Source organism: Onychostoma macrolepis, chromosome 06, assembly GCF_012432095.1.
Source record: "Onychostoma macrolepis isolate SWU-2019 chromosome 06, ASM1243209v1, whole genome shotgun sequence".
NCBI classification, from domain to species: domain Eukaryota; kingdom Metazoa; phylum Chordata; class Actinopteri; order Cypriniformes; family Cyprinidae; genus Onychostoma; species Onychostoma macrolepis.
The window spans coordinates 2,836,130-2,856,647 of record NC_081160.1 but is presented as its reverse complement, the minus strand read 5'-3'; the positions used below and the strand labels follow the sequence as shown (position 1 = coordinate 2,856,647).

At 37.3% G+C, this 20,518-nt stretch overlaps 1 pseudogene; it reads left to right on the top strand.

Annotated features, from left to right (window-relative positions):
- The first annotated feature begins 6,854 nt into the window (after positions 1-6,854).
- On the top strand, positions 6,855-19,712 carry LOC131542257 (protein-glutamine gamma-glutamyltransferase 5-like; annotated as a pseudogene).
- The last annotated feature ends 806 nt before the right edge of the window (positions 19,713-20,518 follow it).

The window sequence follows — 20,518 nt, the reverse complement described above, 5'->3', positions numbered from 1 at the left end:
ACAAATGTTTAAACTAAGAAATTTTACAATTTTATGCACAAAATGAGCTCATTTCAAATTTGATGCCTGTTACAGATCTCAAAATAGTTGGGATGGGGGCATGTTTACCATGGTGTAGCATCTCCTCTTCTTTTCAAAACAGTTTGAAGACGTCTGGGCATCAAGGTTATGACTTTCTGGAGCTTTGGTGTTGGAATTTGGTCCCATTCTTGCCTGATATAGGTTTCCAGCTGCTGAAGAGTTTGTGGTCATCTTTGATGTATTTTTCATTTAATGATGCGCCAAATGTTCTCTACAGGTGAAAGATCTGCACTGCAGGCACCCGGACTCTTATACTACGAAGCCATGCTGTTGTAATAGCTGCAGTTTGTGGTTTTGTATTGTCCTGCTGAAATGCACAAGGCCTTCCCTGAAATAGACGTCGTCTGGAGGGCAGCATATGTTGCTCTAAAACCTTTATATACCTTTCAGCATTCATAGTGCCTTTCAAAACATGCAAGCTACCCATACCGTATGCACTTATGCACCCGCATAACGCTTTTTACGCACTCTTTCACAGATTGGAGAGCCTCTGCCCATCTTTACTTCTGAGAGACTCTGCCTCTCTAAGACATCCCTTTTATAGCTAATTGTAACATGATTAACATGACCTGATCTCAATTAACTTAATTAGTTGCTAGATTTTTCTCCCAGCTGAATCTTTTCAAAATGTCTTGCTTTTTCAGCCCATTGTTGCAAAAGAGTGCGAGTGTTTAAGTTACTGTTTATAAAGTTTGAGAAGAAGGTCCATCTAGCTGTGCCTAGTTCCACTTTGAAAGCATGAAGTCTGTTATTTAAAGAAGAACACCCCTTCGCTGCTGCTCTTCTCTGCTAAGGGCATGCTGCCCCAGGCAACATGATCTCACAGAATTCCGTGTAATGTTCACGGACTTAATTAACCCCGAATCTGTGGTGGGATCACGGAATCGCCGAAAATTCCGTGATGGGATCACAGAAAAATTCCGTGATGGGCTCACAGAAGTGATACCAATATAAGTCAGTGACAGGCATCAGCCGTGCTCCACGCACGGAAACCCTTAGCATCAGTATGCCGACGCTATACTGGGAAATTTATCGTCATCATTATTGTTCAGAACTGGGTAGGTTTAGGGTAGGGGTGGGGTCAGGTACTCCAGTGAAAGTATAACTGCATCGGAATCACTCTTTTTACGTGGTCCGATGCAGCGCTGGTGTTGAACCAGTGAATCCGTGCATGGACCACGGCTGATGCCTTCTGTGAGCCCATCACGGAATTTTCGGCGATTCCGTGATGCCACCACAGATTCGGGGTTAATTAAGTCCGTGAACATTACACGGAATTCTGTGAGATCAGGTTGGCCCCAGGTCTATGTTATTTCAGAAGGTCACTGCTTTAAAGCTATTAGAGTATTGGGATTTTTGCTTGTTAAGGCTTATCTAGTGTTCAGTAACATGTTTTAATAGGCATGCTTGTTGCTTGAGGCTATTGGTTGTTACCCGGTTAAACTTTCAACACTCAATTTTAGGCTGTTGTTCAAGGCATCTGATTGTCTCGAAATATTTCCAATAACCAGATGAGCTTATGACTCATCTGTTTATTGGAAATGCTATTTCTCAAGCTTCTCTAACTTTTGCATATGCTGTGATTAAGCAAGTAAAATGCCTGTTGCTGAAAGCCATCTAGTGTATCAGTAAGAGACTTGTCAACGCTCACGCGGGTTGCCAGATTGAGGACTAGTAACACAACAAGCACAAATGTCAATGGGAGGCGACAACCTGTAAAGTGTAGGGTGTAATGGTACGCGTATCGAAGCGAACAGTTCATGAGGCAAATTCCAAATGGAAGTGATCATCCCTATCCCCTTGAAGTGGGGACTTTGGAGTGAACAGGGCACGTGCGTGCCATTATGTAGTCTTTTGGAATGCACTTGGCAAAGGGAGAGACGTAATTTCCTCATTATCTGCTAAAGCTCTCATATGTGCAAATAATTATGTAGCGAGAACACCCATAAGGAAATAAGGAAACATACCGCCAAATCTAACTTGTTTCAATAAACTCAACATAACTTGCCAAAGTGGTCCTGCCTGAAATCAAGTGCAGCGATAGTTTAGTGAGGCCACGTAGGCATAGTGCTGTGGTCAACTGATGCGGTCAGCAGACAAATTGCTCCAACCTCTACCATTCTTCTATTAGACTGGGGATATATATACATGGCATTACAGCTCGGGAGTCGGGATGTATGCTCAAACTGCTTGCAACCCTCCCTCCCTCCCATCTATGAGTATCAAGCATATTATTGTGCACCTTCTGGCTGTCGTCTTCTTTTTGTTTCAGATTACTAAGGCTTTCAAGTCATAGCTGTCATGGACCTCACTGCCGAGAGATATTCACTCTTCATAGCAAGCTACAGTACAGTATAGTCGTCCCAGGATTCACTGCAAAGTCTACATGTTACCATTGTTTCGCTTAAGACATTGCTTATGTTTCTTAATCATCTGTATATCACTCAAGCTGATGGTTCCGGGAGGTTAATGCTAAAGCTCTCGTACAGTATGTGCAAATAATTATGGAACTCCACAAGGAACCATTCCGCCAAAGATAACTTGTTTCAATAAACTCAACATAACTTGCCAAAGTGGTCCTGCCTGAACTTTCTGCGAACAGAGAGGGGATATATATTTGAGATCCCAATTCGTCAGTCAACGACGTGACTCGGAGTGACTGACTGAAAGGGAACGAGGGTTACGTAACCGAGATGTTACACCAGTAGGTGGCAACAAGTGATTGTCACTTGTGACTGTCTTTATAAAGGAGTCTTTTTTTTCATTCACTCAACTGTTTGTTTAAAAGTGCTGATTGGTTGGAGCTAAAATCTGCAGGACAGCGGCACTCCAGGACCAACACTGCTTATCCCTGGTCTAGATTATGTTTGATTATTTTGCTTTAGCAAAACTGTTGTGAAGTTTAATAAGAACATCTTCAGACCACATTATAATTCTAAATACATGTAATATATAATTATTTATAACTACGTTTATAATTGCTTCTCACAGTCTTTGTTTCTTCATAACTTGTGAAGTATTTCACCACCACTGATACTGTACATACCTACCGAATGCATATGCAGAATGATTGCATTCAGGACCATGCTAGTTAGTTTAATTAATGATGCATTAGTACTTAACAATTTCAAAACATATGCTTTTTTGCATCATGGTAATAAGAATTGTGAATCATGAAAACTGTCAAAACTTAATTTTCAATGAGCAATGTAAATTCTCATTTTTTCTTTTGTTACTTGGGTGAAATAAGACATAAAATATATAGAGATTTTTTTTAAAAGCAGAGACTTAAGTCCTCCTGATTTTCAAGGTTGAAATAAAACATATTCCTGCATATTTGTTTATAAATAAAATAAGAATAATACAAAGTAAATAAGCATTATTTGCAAATAAGCAAAGTTATTTTTAAAAGTAATGCATTACAGTATTGTGGTACTCCCTGAAAAGTAAATAAATGCATTACGTTATGTTACTACTTAACATTACTTTTTCTAGAAAGTAATGCATTACGTTACATTACTTTTCCTCATCTGGGCTGCACTTGCTTATTTGTTTTTAACATAAAAAATATATATATTTGGCAGACTCTTTAAGGTTCCTAGGTAAAGGTTCTTCCAGGCCAAAAGTGAAATCAATAAGCCTCAGGCTGAAGCAAGTATAAATTCATGTCTGTACTGTAGAAGACACAGCTCAAACAAACCTTTCAGCTATGCTGCCATTCTGGATTGCATGAAGAATAGGATGCAGGAGAATCAATAATTAAAAAATGAAACACAAATGTTTAATTTCATTTTTGCTTATTAGTATGTTTGAATTGGATCATTGAAGATCAACAGCAAAGACATTGGTTAATAAAATTGGATTAAATAAAGGATATTTGTTTAACACGTTTAATTATTGCAGGTTAGTTTGCCTTTCATATGGCCATGAAAAATTATGTAAAGTTTAATAAAAACATCTTCAAACCACATTATAATTATAAATACGTTTATAATTAATTCATGCAGATATCTACTGTACATACAACATAATAAAATTCATTAACTTTTTCACAAGTTTCTTACAGGCAAGTCTTTATTTGTTCATAACTTGTGAAATCATCTTCATCACCACTGATACTGGAAATACCATAAATGTTTTTCTAAATAAGTGCAGATGTTGTCAGATGTCAAGTATTTCACAAACCTTTTACTGAATGATTGTGTCATACAGGAAAAAAGGGAGAGTAAAAGAGTGTGTGTCGCCCAAAATGAAACTAAGACCAGGCCTGACAGTACCTCACCTTATATCTGTATACCACAGATATATCTGCACCTTTTGTCTGCACTCTAAGAAATCCTGGGTTACAAACAACCCAATTTGGTAAAATAATACAATTTACAGCACAGTAAAGACTTTATAAATGAAATAAAATGTATACAAACCTTTATTTCTCTGAAGAAGTGCACCAAATCGGTGGCACTGAGAACCGTTCTCTTCTGTAGAAGACTCAAAAAGCCTGTGCTCTGTAACTCAGCAGCTGGGTTGTTTCATCGGAGACAGGCTCAACCCAGCAATTGGGTAGAAAAAATAACCCAGCGTTAAAAATGACCCAGCAACTTAGTTACAGAAAAATTACCCAGCACCTGGGTAAAAATATAAAAAATAACCCAATAAAATGACCCAACGGGCTGAACCCATCACTTGGGTTAAAAAAAAGTGTTTTGTATCTACATGTATATATCTGTCTTATATCTCTTATCTGTCATGATTTATATAATATTCAGTCTCACAGGTGTGAGTGAGGGTGTGTGATCTCAAACCCTTTCCATGACTGCGCATCACAATGTTATGCTTTGTAAATCCAGACTATTCAGTCTTTATTTAATGCAGGTTAATTATTCACTTAGACAACAAGGAAAATATCAAAAATATTATTGGTCATCTATCACGGTGAATTGCATAAAACCTGTTAAAAGCATCTGATGATTTCACTATTGTCAAACTGTAAAGCTAAAAATATATATACCTGCCGTTGATTATCACCTCATCTAGACACATCAAGCACTCACCTTGCCTACCCTCATTGTATGGGAAAGGGAAATAGGAATGTTGAGGAATTTGTCCAGTATTGTCGTGTAGTACCCTGAGATGCCTAATCTCTCATGGACTTGTTTTGGATTGGATTAGACTGTCATCTAGCACAAATGATACCACCAGGCAGTCCTACCCTCACTCTGAGAGAATATTTTTAGACTGTGTTGTTAATTTTGTGGCTCTTATACAGTTTAAGATGTCAGTGAGGTGAAGAACAATGATACCGCTAAGCGGCAATTCTCTGGTAACCAGTTCCTTTCTATGTGCCAGTCCTCATCATCCAGTACCAAACTGGTAACAACCATCAGAGCCAAGCTGCCATTGCATCTTGACAAGTCAACCAAACACAGTTTAAGGAGTGCCAGTGAGTATTCGAATAACTTCTAAAGTGGAGGATTTTCTCATCATGTCCATAAATAAGGCTAGGAGATCAAGATCAGCAATTTTAAGTCAGCCCATTTCGAATAAGTCATTTAGTTTCCTGCCAGTCCATGAGTCTGCTTCAGTCCTAGATGCTGTTCCTGTCAATCACTGTCAGATTTTGCTCCAGCCCAGAAGTCTCATTTTAAAAACCACTCTAATCTCGGCGATTCATCACGAGTTCAGCCATGGAGGCTGCCCTTGAACTTTTGCTGAAATCAGCCCTTCAGTCAGTCGATCACCCAGCAAACCATACATCAGCAGGTCAGCTGGCACACCAGATGCCCATCTCTCAGCCAGCCCCCCAAATGTTCTCAAGCCAGCCGATCCTCCTGATGGTCTCAAGCCAGCCAGTCTGCCTGGGATTAGTTTCGTCTGCTCGGATGTGGTGGTCTTCGGCTTCATCGTGAGGATCTCCTGCTCTGCCAGCTCCACCTTGGGAGTCTTAACTCCACCCTGCATCATGGACCACCACTGCTGTGGATTCTACCTTCATCCCGTCCTGTCCTCCTCCCACTCCCCAGTTTGACTTATTTTGGTGCGAGGTCGCACCTTCTGGGAGCGGGGAGCACAGTCACTATCCCCTGTCACCAGCCCAGTCACCACAGAACTACATCTCCTCGCTTTCCTCCTGGTTTCCACCTGCACTCAGTCAGCCATCACCACACCTGCCACTGATTATCACCTCATCTAGACAAACATATACACACATATAACTTTACATGTGACTTAATGAAGATGGAGGTCCTGTATTATAGTAATGTCACCCTAATTTTGATTAATTCTCTCATTTGTAACTGATTAAACTGCTAGTGCTATGACTCACTGATGATCACATCACTCCTCACAGTCTTCACTATGACAGGGAAATCATCATGTTGTTGTAATTTTGTTTAAACTTCTCTTAACAGGCCCTTTTATACATGCACAGAGGGTCAAATCTGTGCACTTTTGCATATGTACATTGTCTGTGCTGATCTCACCTTTGTCCCATCAAAATGCAGATGTCCGTGTATGTGTATTACTCATTCTGTGCTGCCCATACTGAATCCACCTGCTGAAACACACACACACACACACACACACACAGCACTTATGCGTGTGCGATTGAGTAAATGTTTGAGGTGTTGGTTCTACTGACTGTAACATTTGGCATGTATTTCAACATTGTCATGACTTCATGCGAATGGGTTCTGCTAATTTCAGTGGAATGGGCGAGGCAGACGAATGCTGTATAAAAGCACAATAAACAGCAAACCACATCACAGTTGCATATCATGGATGGTAAGCTTCATGTTTTTATTATAAAAATTTTTACTGGTTCATTAGCAAGGCATTTTGTTAAACATTTTACAAAAAAAACCAGACTATAATATTATTTGAGTTATTTTGCTATTTATGGCTTTATGAAGAACTTATTGCAATAATCTTTACTACTGCATGTAATCTTTTTAGATTACATATTTTTTTACTGTGTTTTTATTTCAAGAAAATTATTTATAATAGTTAATCATAAATTATTAGTTAACTGCAATTTCAAACACGTAAATATTTCTAGTGGTACAATTACGTATATTATCTATCAAAATAATGATAATTAATATCACATTTGCAAATTTTTACACAGAGTTCAGGGTTCGAACTTTCGACCTGCAAAAGGTGCAAAACCAGACCCACCACAAGACTGACGGTCTGAGTTCCAGCACTCTGGTTCTGCGGAGAGGACAGGCCTTTACAGTGACAATCAACTATGATGGACGACCATTCGATCCATTGAAGGAAAATCTGATCTTCCAAATTGTTCTAGGTGCGTTTGCGTGTGCATGTGTGTAGTTGTTTTAACTATACTTTTGAGGACCATACTTTGAGAACTTTGACAACCCACTAGTGAGGCCATTTTGACTGGTCCTCGATAGTTAAAAAGGCTTATAAATCAGGCAAAAAAATGTTTTGATTTAAATCTAGTACTCTGCGCATGCTTCTGTGATGGGTAAGTTTAGGGGTAGAGGTTGGGTTAGCTGATAGAAAATAGCATTAACCTAATGTGTGTGTGTGTGAGTTTGTGTGTGTGTGCGCGTTTTTGTGAAAAGTCAGGACATAGATTTGTATAATGATAAAGGTAAGACAGGTATTACAAGGTGAAGGTGACATCTCAGGACATTGACCCATGTCCCCACTTTTCAAAACGCTTATAAATCACTCAGAATGAGGTTTTTTTGGGGAAAGTTGAAATGCACAGTCTCCTGTAAGGGGTAGGTTTAGGTGTAGGGTTGGTGTAGGGCAATAGCACATACAGTAAGTATACTATAAAAACCATTACGCCTCTGGGATGTCCCCACTTTTCACAAAAACGAACATGTGTGTGTGTGCATAATTCCATTATGATAAAATTCATAGTTCATAATTCATAGCTTCATTGCTAATTCATAACTAATTTATTACATTTATTAGTTTTAGTTTGTTAAGATAAGACTTTATTTGATCCTTGAGGGGAAATTTAGACGTTACAGCATGGATAAGGCAGTACAAAAATACACAAAATAGAATAAAGGAAAAAAACATTAGCAGGCTAAAGTAAGTTTAAAAAAAAAGACTTAAAACACACATTAATGGTGACTGAATATACAAGATAAACATCATAAATACTAACATTGTAACATTTAATTTTAGATATTACATCAAGTTAAACTAAATGAGAAATTTTGCCTAAGCAACTAGCTGAAATAAAATGTCTGTAAGTATTTTTGTATTTTATTATATTTTATTTTAGTTAACATTTTTTTATTTAAAATAATTAGATTTTTTAATGATTTTAGTTTTATTCAACTAATTGTTAGGTATTTGGTAATTGGTATAAACAAAATACATGAAAACTTACAATCAATTACTCTATGGAGAAAACTCATTCCAGAACCCTATTTTCGTGCTCTATCCTGACATCCACACCTTTCTCCTCACCGCAGGTCCATTGTGTGTGGAGGTTCCGGTCTCCATGTCCAGACAGCCCTCTCTGACTCAGTGGACCGCAGTTCTGGAGAGGCGCACACCAAGCCCAACTGGACCCCGTGCATTTTCAGTATCACTGTCCAGCCCTGCATCTGCTTCTATCGGTGTCTACACGCTCCAGATGAGAGTCGAGGCCCGCTCGAATGTGAAAACACACTTACTCGACCAGTTCACACTCCTCTGCAACCCCTGGTGCCAAGGTGAGTGCTGTCTGTGTGTCCAAACAAAACTCAATGCCTTAGTAGGATGTTAGTTGCCGGACTGAAAATCACATGGGTTTTTAGCATGTTTCTTTGTGGTTACTAGTTACTTGATAGTCCAAATCACTCTTCATTAAGTCTCATTGCTTGAAATGTAAATGAAGAAGCACCTCTTCTTATCTGGAGACATTATTTGAGAAATCATTCATGTTTGTAGGACTCAATTGAAGAAAATGCATGATGTTAAGATTTTCTGATCTAAAAGCCTCATTCCAAGTTAAAATATATACATTGGCAAGTACTTTTGATACGGATAACAACCAGATCCTCCTGTCAACCCTATTGTAATAGGGCATCTCAGGAATCGCACTACAGTGGTTTGAGTCTTACCTCTCAGATAGGTCTTTCAAGGTATCTTGGAGGGGTGAGGCGTCCGAGTCACAACATTTAGTTACTGGGGTGCCTCAGGGCTCAGTTCTTGGACCACTTCTCTTCTCTGTCTACATGGCATCACTAGGTTCTGTCATTCAGAAACATGGCTTTTCATATCACTGCTATGCTGATGAGACTCAACTCTACCTCTCATTTCATCCTGATGATCCGACGATAGCTGCATGCATCTCAACTGGTCTAACAGACCTTTCTTGCTGGATGAAGAAGCATCACCTTCAAATCAACCTTGCCAAGACAGAACTGCTTGTGGTTTCAACAAACCCATCACATCATCACAATTTCGCCATCCAGCCAGGCACATCAACTATTACTCCTTCAAAAACAGCCAGAAACCTTGGAGTTGTGATTGATGATCAGCTGAATTTCTCAGACCACATTGCTAAAACTGCCCGGTCCTGCAGATTTGCTTTATGCAACATTAGGAAGATCAGGCCCTTTCTTTCGGAACATGCTACACAACTCCTTGTTCAAGCTCTTGTTCTGTCCAAACTGGACTATTGCAATGCTCTCTTGGCAGTTCTTCCAACAGTTCTATCAAACCTTTACAATTAATCCAGAACGTGGCAGCAAGATTAATCTGTAATGAGCTGAAAAGAACGCACTGGCTACCTATAAAATATTCCTGGCTCGCATAAAATTCAAGGGATCGATTTTTGCCTACAAAACCACCACTGGCTCTGCACCCCTTTACCTAAATTCACTACTTCAGATTTGTGTGCCCTCTAGAGGCGTTTGTTCTGCAAGTGAATGACACATTATTGTGCCATTCCAAAGAGGCAAAAATCACTTTCACAGACTTTTACATGAACTGTTCCATTCTCGTGGAATGACCTGCCCAACTCAATTTGAGTCCTTATAGCTATCTTCAAGAAACAGCTAAAAACACATCCCTTCCATCTTTATTTGACCCTCTAACTCTAACTCATTCTCTTTTCTAATTCTATTTTATCTATTTGTTTAAAAAAACACGTGACCCTCTAACACTTGCCCTATTCATTTTCTAACTGCTCGTTTTCCTCTAACATTAGCTTTCTCTATTCTTTTTCTATTATATCTACTTGTTTTGATCATGTTTTCTTTTTATTATATATATACAGTATATATATATATATATATATATATATATATATAAGGGGTGTAACGGTACACGTCTTCGTACCCATGTGTACGGAACGAATACAGTTTTTTTATAAATTTTTTTCTCAGGAAATTCAAATAATAAATGGCGTTTTGACAGTCTTTGATGTGGCACGACAGATCTGTAAACGCCTTGGAGAGCCGCTTCTGGGACGGTTCAGACAACCCGATCTCATGAAAGTGCGTATAAATAGTACGCCAAATAAAAATGAAAACTCGTGGTATTGATACGCAAAAATGGACTTTGGCGTGTATATGCTAAGCGATGGGTAGGATTATGGTTGTGGGGTAGATGCGTATCATATGTACGCGAAAACTGTGTATCATATGCACGCCAACAAATTTCGTATCATATGCACTCGAAAACTGCGTATTATATGCGAAACGTGCTGGTATAAACCCAACACAAGCATTGACTCGAGCGGCCGCGATCAGACTCGCCATCATTCCTTCCTTCCTCTGTAGGCTGCTACTAGTTTTAACGCGAATAAACATGACTGAACATCTCTCCTCATGTAATTGCTCAATCAGTTTTTCAACCACGGAAAGACATCAACAAAACAGCGTGGAAATAAAATATCATGCAGCATTTAATTTACCTCAGGCAAGTCATCACTGTCCACACCTCTTTAGGTCACTAGAGAAATGAAGTTTAGAGAGGAGAATTTCGCGAAATATTACACCATATACTCATTATATTTTACGAAACCTGCTAGTCTTAATTATTTAATGTATGTTTAAATGAATCTGTTATGAATGACAGCCAGTGTGTAATATATTTTAACAAATAGCCTAGAAATGTTATTATTTAGAAGTTCATTTAAAAACTGCATTATGTGCAATTTACGTGTTTGCATACATTTTGTTTTAAGTTGAGTGTTGATCATTTATTTAAAAATAAATTGTAATTAAATTTAAATTTGGGGTAAGTTGTTAGGCCTAATTGTAACCTTATAATGTAAAGGGGCTCCCTATAGTTTTAAGCATAAGCTGAGGTAGATTTGTATCACTAAGAAAATGTAAACTATAACTGAATGTATTTAAAGAAAGAGCAACTTGTTCAGTAAACCACTGTTTATTTAAAAAAAAAAAAAAAAGTTTAGTTCCCCCCTGCTGTACCTACCGAAATCATACCGAACAGCGACATTAAAACCGAGGTAGCCTACGTACCGAACCGTCATATTTGTGTATCCCTAATATATATGTATATATGTGGGTTTTTTTTTTTGTTTTTTTTTAAGAAAACAAGCAGTTAGATGTTTATTGTTAGCTGCTCTCACAGCAGCAAAAAAAATTGCTAGTCAACCGTTGGAATCCTCCTCACAATGGACAGATGAACCTGGACTGTGCAATTTGTTGGACATCATCTCGATGGAACTCTCAACTTCTCTTATACATGGATCTAATGTGAAAACTGTAAATTTATGGCATTCAGCTTTTAATGTTGTGTCATCTTTTCTAAAATCTTTATAAAAATAATTTTATTATTTATTTATCTATTAATATTAATTTATTTATTATTATTAATTTATTTTATTATTATTATTAATTTTTTTTTTATGTCTACCAGGGAGTGGGTTCTAAATTTGCACAGTTGCTTTTTGTTTTATACTACTGTTCCCAGAAAAATAAATAAAAAATAAAGAGTTGTTAACAAGAAAACAAGCAGTTAGAAAATTAATAGAGAGTATATATACATCCTTTCTATGTGTACTACATTAGGCTAGCCAAGACTTGTCATAATAGCACTTGCTATTATTGCTCTTTTGTTGGTTTTGATTGCTTCTATTGTCCTCATGTGTAAGTTGCTTTGGATAAAAGCATCTACTAAATGAATAAATGTAAATGTAATTACTTAAATATATTACATGGTCCAAATTTTATTTATTAAGAATAATACCTTATGTACACTTCCTTTTAAAAGTTTGGGGTTGGCAATATGTTTTAATGTTTTTGAAATTAGTCTCGTCTCCTCATCAAGGCTGTATTTATTTAATTAAAAAACAGTAAAAATTGTAATACTGTTCCATGTAGATAACTATTTTCCATTTTAATACATTTTAAAATGTCATTTATTTCTGTCATCAAAGTTGAATTTTCATCATCATTACTCCAGTGTCACATGATCTTTCAGAAATAATTTTAAATTTGAATATGCTGATTTCCCGCTCAGGAAACATTTCTGATTATCAATGTTGAAAACATTTGTGATGAATTCTTTGATGAATAGAAAATTAAAATAGAAATGCATAGCCTTATAACTTACTTGCCTTCATTTATTGTAATTACACACAAATTACAAAACAAATTGTCGTGTTTTTCTGCAGCTGATTCGGTGTTCCTGCAGTCGGAGGATCTGAGGACTGAATATGTCAAGAGTGATATCGGCCTGCTGTTTAAAGGCAGCCCCAGGAACCTCGTCTCCAGGCCCTGGTCGTTTGATCAGGTGAGATGATGTTTGACCATTTACTGACAGCTCAGCACTGAAAACCGGCTTCACATTAACTCCTATCATGCATTAATGTGTTTTCAGTATGAAAAAGGCATACTGGACATCTGTATGAAATTGCTGCAGCTGAGTCCTCAATATCAAGCTAATATGAGAAAAGATCTGCAGAACCGCAGCAATCCGGTTTATATCGGCCGCGTGATCTCAGCGATGGTGAGGATCTGCTCTCATTCTCTCCTCTCTGCTCTCTCTCTTCATGTATTAATATTGTTATGGACTGAACAGAGGAAGCATGCGGATCCATATGCAAAGCTTTATTCCATGACATAGTCACAAACAGGCATGGGTCGACAACAACAACAGGTATGGCATAGGCAAGACAAAGAGTAATCCAAGGACAGACGTGGTCAGTCTCCGGCGAACAATATCCAACAGGGCAAGGAAAAGAAAGATAATCCAGGTACACAGCAATAGTCCAGGCAGGGGCAAACAGAGTCCGAATGGCAAGACGAAAGGGTAATCCGAAATACACAGGCAAGAATCTGAAAACGGGAAAACAGGAAAGGCAAGACTATGACTAGACTAGGAAAACTAGGGCAGGCTCCGTAAAGTAACTATCAGTAGCTAACGCTAAACAATACTCGGAGATCTGAGCAGGATCTGAGTGGGTGTTATATAGTGTGTGTGATTGGTTGCAGGTGAGAGAGTGTAATCAGTGAAGTGGAGCATGGGAATGTAGTCTAGAGTGACACAAAACAGTCTGTGTAGTGTGGGAGTTAATATAATGGAAGGACGACCTCTGGTGGCAATCGGACGGAAGGCCACGGGCAGGATTTGTGACAAATATAGTCTCTCTGTCTTTCTAAACAGGTGAACTCTAATGATGATAAAGGAGTGTTATCTGGAAATTGGTCAGGTGACTACAGCGACGGCGTCAACCCTTCAAAGTGGTCCGGCAGCGCAGATATTCTCAGGAAGTGGGCAGAAACACAATTCAGGCCTGTGAAATACGGACAGTGCTGGGTGTTTGCTGCTGTCATGTGTACAGGTGGGACAAACAGAAGTCATTACATTCAAAAGTTTGGGGTCAGAGCAATCTTTTTTAAAGAAATGAATACTTTTATTCAGACACATGAAGTTGATCAAAAGCTGAAGTAAAGACATTTCTAATACAAAAAAATATTAAGATTATTTTGAACTTTCTATTAGTTCAAAGTTTCTATGTAATCATAAATATCTTGAGCATAATATCACCAAATTAAAATGATTTCTGATTTTAAATTGTAATAATATTTCACAATATTATTGTTTTTTATTGAATGTTTTGATCAAATAAATGGTGAGCATAAGAGATTTCTTTCAAAAACATAAAAAAAAAAGAAAAAATCTTACCGACCCCAAACTCTTAAATGGTAGTGTGTGTGTGTGTGAGCGCGCGTTTTCCTTTTGTGTTTCATGGATTGAACGAAAATAATGTGGTTGAAACAGCATGGGAGTGAGTTAAAATTGTCATTTTTGGTTGAAGTATTAATTTCATTGGCCATTGGTAATTCAATAAGTACTACTGATGATTAATATCAAAAGTGTTTGTTTGTGTAATAGTAATGAGAGCCCTTGGCATTCCGACTCGAGTCATCACCAACTTCAACTCTGCTCACGGCACAAACGGAAACATGGTGATCGAGGAATATTACAATGAGATGGGGGAAAAACTGTCCATCGGCAGCGATAGCATCTGGTGAGTTACGCTACAAAGCCTAGAAGTCTAAAAATATGTAGTTATAGTGCTAAAAACATATATTACTGTTCTAAAGTTTGGCGTTGGTGAGATTTTTCATGTTTTTGAAAGAAGCCTTTTCTGCTCACCAAGGCTGCATTTATTTGATCAAAAATACAGTAAAAACAGTAAACACTCACATAAATTTTAATGTGAATATGAATGTAAAATGTCATTTATTCCTGTGTTGCAAAGCTGAATTTTCAGCATCATTACTCCAGTCTTCAGTGTCACATGATCCTTCAGAAATTCTAATATGCTGATTTGCTGCTCAAGAAACATTTCTGATTATTATCAATGTTGAAAACAGTTGTGCTGCCCAATATTTTTGTGCAAACTCTGAAACATTTTTTTTTTTTCAGGATTTTTTCATGAACAGAAAGTTCAAAAGAACAGCATTTATTTGAAATAGAAAACTTTGTAACATTTCAAAATGTTTTTACTATAAAATTGATTGGTTTAATACATCCTGGCTCAATAAAAATAATATATATATATATATATATATATATATATATAAAAACTTTTAAAAATGTTTATAGGACCCCTCTGTAGTCCTTTAATGCTTTTCCTTTTACTTCTGTAAAAAGGTCTGCGCCATCATTAGGCTACGGTATACAAATAAACCTGAACTGATTGCGGTGGAAAGGAACCATTCATTGTTTCAGGATTTTTAATCTGTCAGAATGTGAGCTGAAAGTGTTTGGCCTTTTTCAGGAACTTCCATGTGTGGGTGGAGAGTTGGATGAAGAGGCCTGATCTGGGTCGAGGTTATGACGGATGGCAGGTTCTCGACCCCACGCCACAAGAGAGGAGTACAGGTCTGTCATTACAGTGATTTTTACAATGTTAACCTATAAAAAACCTAGTGAGCTGCCTACATAGCATGCTATTCAGTTCCTCCAAAGCATGCAATTTTTTTTGCTGGGATTTTTGCATGCTGGGATTTTAATGATAATCATGCTTAAACATCCATATTCTGTCACAGGAATATACCGCTGTGGTCCTGCTGCTGTTAAAGCCGTTTATGAGCAGAAGGTGGATGCATGTCTGACGTGCCGTTTGTTTACGCAGAAGTGAATGGGGATATACATATCATAATCGTCAGAGATGGGAGGGTGTTATCAAAAACGGTCGATAAACGCAGAGTTGGAGCCCTGATCTCCACCAAACAACCAGGATCCATGAGTATGCAGGACATCACGTCTGAATACAAAACTGAGAGGGGTAAGAGAAAGAATGATAAAAAAAGACAATTATTTTCATTATATATGCTGCCATTTGGAGACATCAATAATATTTTATTGACGTGAGTCAATGAGACGTGAGACGTGAATAATTGGCTTCCTATAGAATTTAGAATAGATTATGAAGTCCTGCTTATTACATACAGTATAAAGCTGTAAGAATTACACTGTAATGGGCAAGGACCTAATTACATTACCAGTTCTCTTGTTAATTGTATTCCAGAACTTTAAGATCATCTAATACAGGTTTATTGGAGGTTCCCAGTTCTAGAAGGAAAAAAAAATTGGAGATGCAGCCTTTGTAAATTATGTCCCAAAACCATCAGATATTAGGGAAGCTAGTACACTCAGTATTTTTAAATGGAAGTTAAAAAATTTATTTTTTTAGTTTTCAGTTAGTTTACTTTGTAAATGTACGTTTGTTTTTTATAGAATGTGTTGTATGTACTGTAGGTCTTTTTTTATTTTAATGCTTGATGTATTTGTTTTATTGGATATAATGTTGCTGCTTATTTAACTGTGTATTCTTGATTATGTGAAGCACTTTGAGTCACATTTTATGTTTGAAAGGTGCTATATAAATAAAGTTTTATTATTATTATTTTTATTATTACCGTTAAAATATGTTTCATACAAAAACCTCATTCTTTTACATTTAGATGAATACTCATCTCGTGTATCATTCTCTGCTGGTAAGTCATTCTAGCTTTCTAATGTTTAAAGCTGAAGTGTAATTCATTTGACTAGTGACAGCATCACCGGGAAAAAAAAGAGAGAATATTTTTATGTGAATATTTATAATGATTTTCTTCTAAATATTTTTTGTTATTCATCTAAGTTGCCGAAAGAAGCATTTGTTTCAGTTCTGAACGGACTATGGAAAGCGCGGGTAAGTTCTAGCATTTGTTTTTCCTTTCCTCATAAACACTGCTTTTTATTTGTTTGAGTAATATGACTAAATGCGTTGATCTATCATGTCTTTTCATGCAGTTCTTCAGGGCATTGCAGTTTTTCTCCAGCTTCTGAAACCCCCTGTAGTCGGAGAAAACATTTCTTTCAACGTCATAATCACTAACAAAGTCGCTGTTCCGAAACTGCTGAGAAAACACGTGAACGTTCAGAACAAGGAATACAACCGCGATCCCACTGGAACCTTCTGGGAGGCTCACAACAACATGAAGATCGGCCCGAATGAAAGTAAGAATCCTGCAAAAATTGCTTAAAATGAGTTTCAAATGTATTTATAACCCCCCCAAAAATAAAATAAAAATAATCACAACCTGTAAGTGTTTTACACATTTATTCTGCTGTAGGGGTGAATGAAATGGCAGAAATATTACGACTTGTTTTTTCAGGCAGCATTACAATCCATCTGATCATGATTCTCTAATGTTGGTTTGGAAGAAAATATTTTTTAATCAGTGCAGCCAAACAAATTTTACTTTTTAAAATATAAAGATAAAGTAGCAAAACATAACAGAAAAGTGACAGACTGATGATTTTGGGTTCAAATGAATGGATTTAAGCCTATAAAATCTAAACTGATGCTAACATGTATATGCTATTGTACGCTGACAAATGTTGCTTTCAGTAGATATAGATTATTAAAATGTACAGTCTTTATCCTCTGGCAAAACAGGCCAAAACCCTGAAATGCAGTGCACCCAAGTTAAGTCTTGTAAAAACCTCCATCTGGACCACATGGTTTCGAATACCACAAAACATGGCAAAATGATTCATTAGGAATTGTGAGGTCACGTGACTGAATCCTGTTTACTGTACTCCACCAGCTGTGACTATAAAACATGAGATCTTCTTCAATGATTACTGGCTGAAGGAGGCTGAGGAAGATTATCTGGTTAACCTGGCCGTGGTTGTTGAGGATGTGGAGTCTCAGGAGAGAGTTCTGGCTTCAGAAGAGTTCAACATCCGCAGCCCTTCCCTCAATATAGAGGTAAGTGCTGGCCCAACATGGACATTTATACGAGCTTTAAAAGAAACATGACCACCTCTACCCTTGACCCCCTTTATGTAAGAAACAAGAATTTTTCTGTGACAAATTTAAACCATTTTCAGGTGTTTTTTATTATCTACACTGTAAATCCATGCATCACTCCAAGATCATAGATATTATGTAGGAGAATTTACTTGAAGCATTTATCTATAATGCATTATAAAAGTATTTTAATGCATTAATTATGCTTTTCAATGCCCCTTATAATGCATTGCATGATCTCATGAATAATTGTAACCATATTGTTATAAAATATTATAATACTTATCTAGTCATTGTTACACCTTGAGAAAATATAATGCATTGAAAAATATATATATTCTAGATGTAAGAAGGAATCTTCAAATATCATAATGCTTTTTAATTTTGGTTATAATTATTTTAAGAACATATATATAATACATATAATGCATTACAACATTTTATAATGCATTATACATAAAGGGTTATGTTTTTGCATAACTAAATTCACAAGTAAAAAAGAACTAAAGCAATTAGTTTTTTTCTTCCAGATTCAAAATGAGTTATCGGTCATCATTAACAAGCCACAAGTGGCCACGGTGACCTTCACGAACCCGTTCAACGTTGCAGTGAGCGGCGAACTGACCGTATCCGGTTCAGGACTCTTGGAGGAGAAGGCTCAAATGAGGTGCGTAAAGTGTGTTGTTTGAGTCTTTAAAGCTCTTTTCTGAGCATCAACAAATGAAACAGGTTTTCCCAAACATTTCCCCTTTCATCCATTGGTCAGCCCCGCCCCCAAACGCACACCATTTGTTGATACAATGTGTCAGGCTGGTCGGAATGCTCAGATAAACAGAATAATGTTTAGAAAGTGTCACAATTTTCAGAAGAATCAACTTTCAAATGTATCTGCATCCTAAGTTTGTATGAGAGAAAGTATTTTAACATTCAAAAAATGACACACAGTACCTGTCTTCCTACATTTATTTAGTAGAAAAGAAGTTATTTTAAGTTTCCCAAGTGTGCAAAACCATTTCAGAATTTACCATGGTAACCATAATTCTATGGCAACGAAAATGCCATATTGAGTTTAGTTTTTTTTTACAACAATAAAGCCACACTATACATTACAGTCAAGTAATTAACAAAATAACAGAAAGAATCTTACACTTACACTTAAAATAGAGCCCATGTTTATTTATTTTACTGTAGTCACAGTGGAATTATGGAAGAAATTTTGATTTTCTTGATAAATTTAGTTCACATGCCTGAGTGAGGTCTGATGGGCGTCAAACAGTCGAGTACATACAGTTTTCAATCAGTGGGAGTGTTTCTGAGATTGACATGATTATCTTTGACATCAGTTTCACTGCTACAGTGTCTATTAGAAGTGTCAGTACACACTTGTTAGTCAGCATTTCTGAAGCACTTCTGTAATCATATGCATATCACAGAAACTCATGTGAGTTCATTTGTATGTTACACTTGCAGATTTACACCATTATATACACTTTAAACTCTTTTGTAAATCACTAACACTAAACATGAGCAGCAGTAAAAGTGATGCTTGCCTGTTTTTGTTCTAAATGTCCTGTGTTTTATATTTCAGCCTTACAATCCAGCCTCGAGAAACCATAAAGAAGCCCGTCAGTTTCACTCCCAAGATGGCGGGTGCCAAGATGCTTTCTGCTAGTTTAGTGTTGGAGGATCCTCCCACCGTCCTGCACGGATTCAAGACCATCAATGTTCAAGCATCTTAGAGTCAAACACCTTCAGAAATGATTGTGCACCCTCATGAAGTGGTTGAAACACATTTAGAAATGATTGCTTTCTTTTTTTTAATTTTTTTTACATTACTGTGAAATCTGACTTGTTTTGTTTGACAACATTATTTAGGCACAATCCTGAAAATAAAGCATGTCCATGCATTATCCATGTTTGCGATCCGTTCACATGCATTCTCCAGCAGAGGGCAGACTAGTGAAGTCATTCACAACAGAGCCTGTCAGCTTCAGTGAGAGCAAATATTCAAATACTGACATGCTGAAAAAGACATGTGACATTAAAACTGTCCTGGAACCCCTCCCCCCACCCATTGCTTTAGTGTTAAAACATCAAATTAAGCTAAAAGTATGGCGTCAAATCTATGCCATTAATTACCGAGTGCACCACTTATGCTGGCGCGCGCGGTAAATCACTTCCGCGAGAGGAAAACTATGGATTTGCTGTAAAACCGCTCGTTGTTGACGCGTGCTTTGGAGTCACCAAAAACGCGCGTTTTTGACGTGCGTTTATCATAACAGAAATGGGCGTCGAATACTTGCGTTTTGAGTCGGACAAAATTCACGTTATGAACGTGTAAACAGGTAAACCAAACTGGCGGTGCAAACGCCTGTCTGAAGTATCCAGACAGGCGAAAAGAACGTGCTCCCTTCTAGTGTTCTCAAAATGGTATTATTTTCCCCCCACAAAACACATTAAACATATTAAATATTAAACATTTTTAATTGTATGTGGTTAAGGTTCATTAAAGAAATGGGTCTGATAAACTCTATTCTAGATCAGTGGTGTGGTACAATTTATGTGATGTCTAAGGGATGTAAGTTGTTCATTTTAGCAGCTGTGTAATGTTACCTCTATAGCACCATGTAGCACCTAGATGACCACCATGGCTCATAGAATTCTGGTACAGTGCAG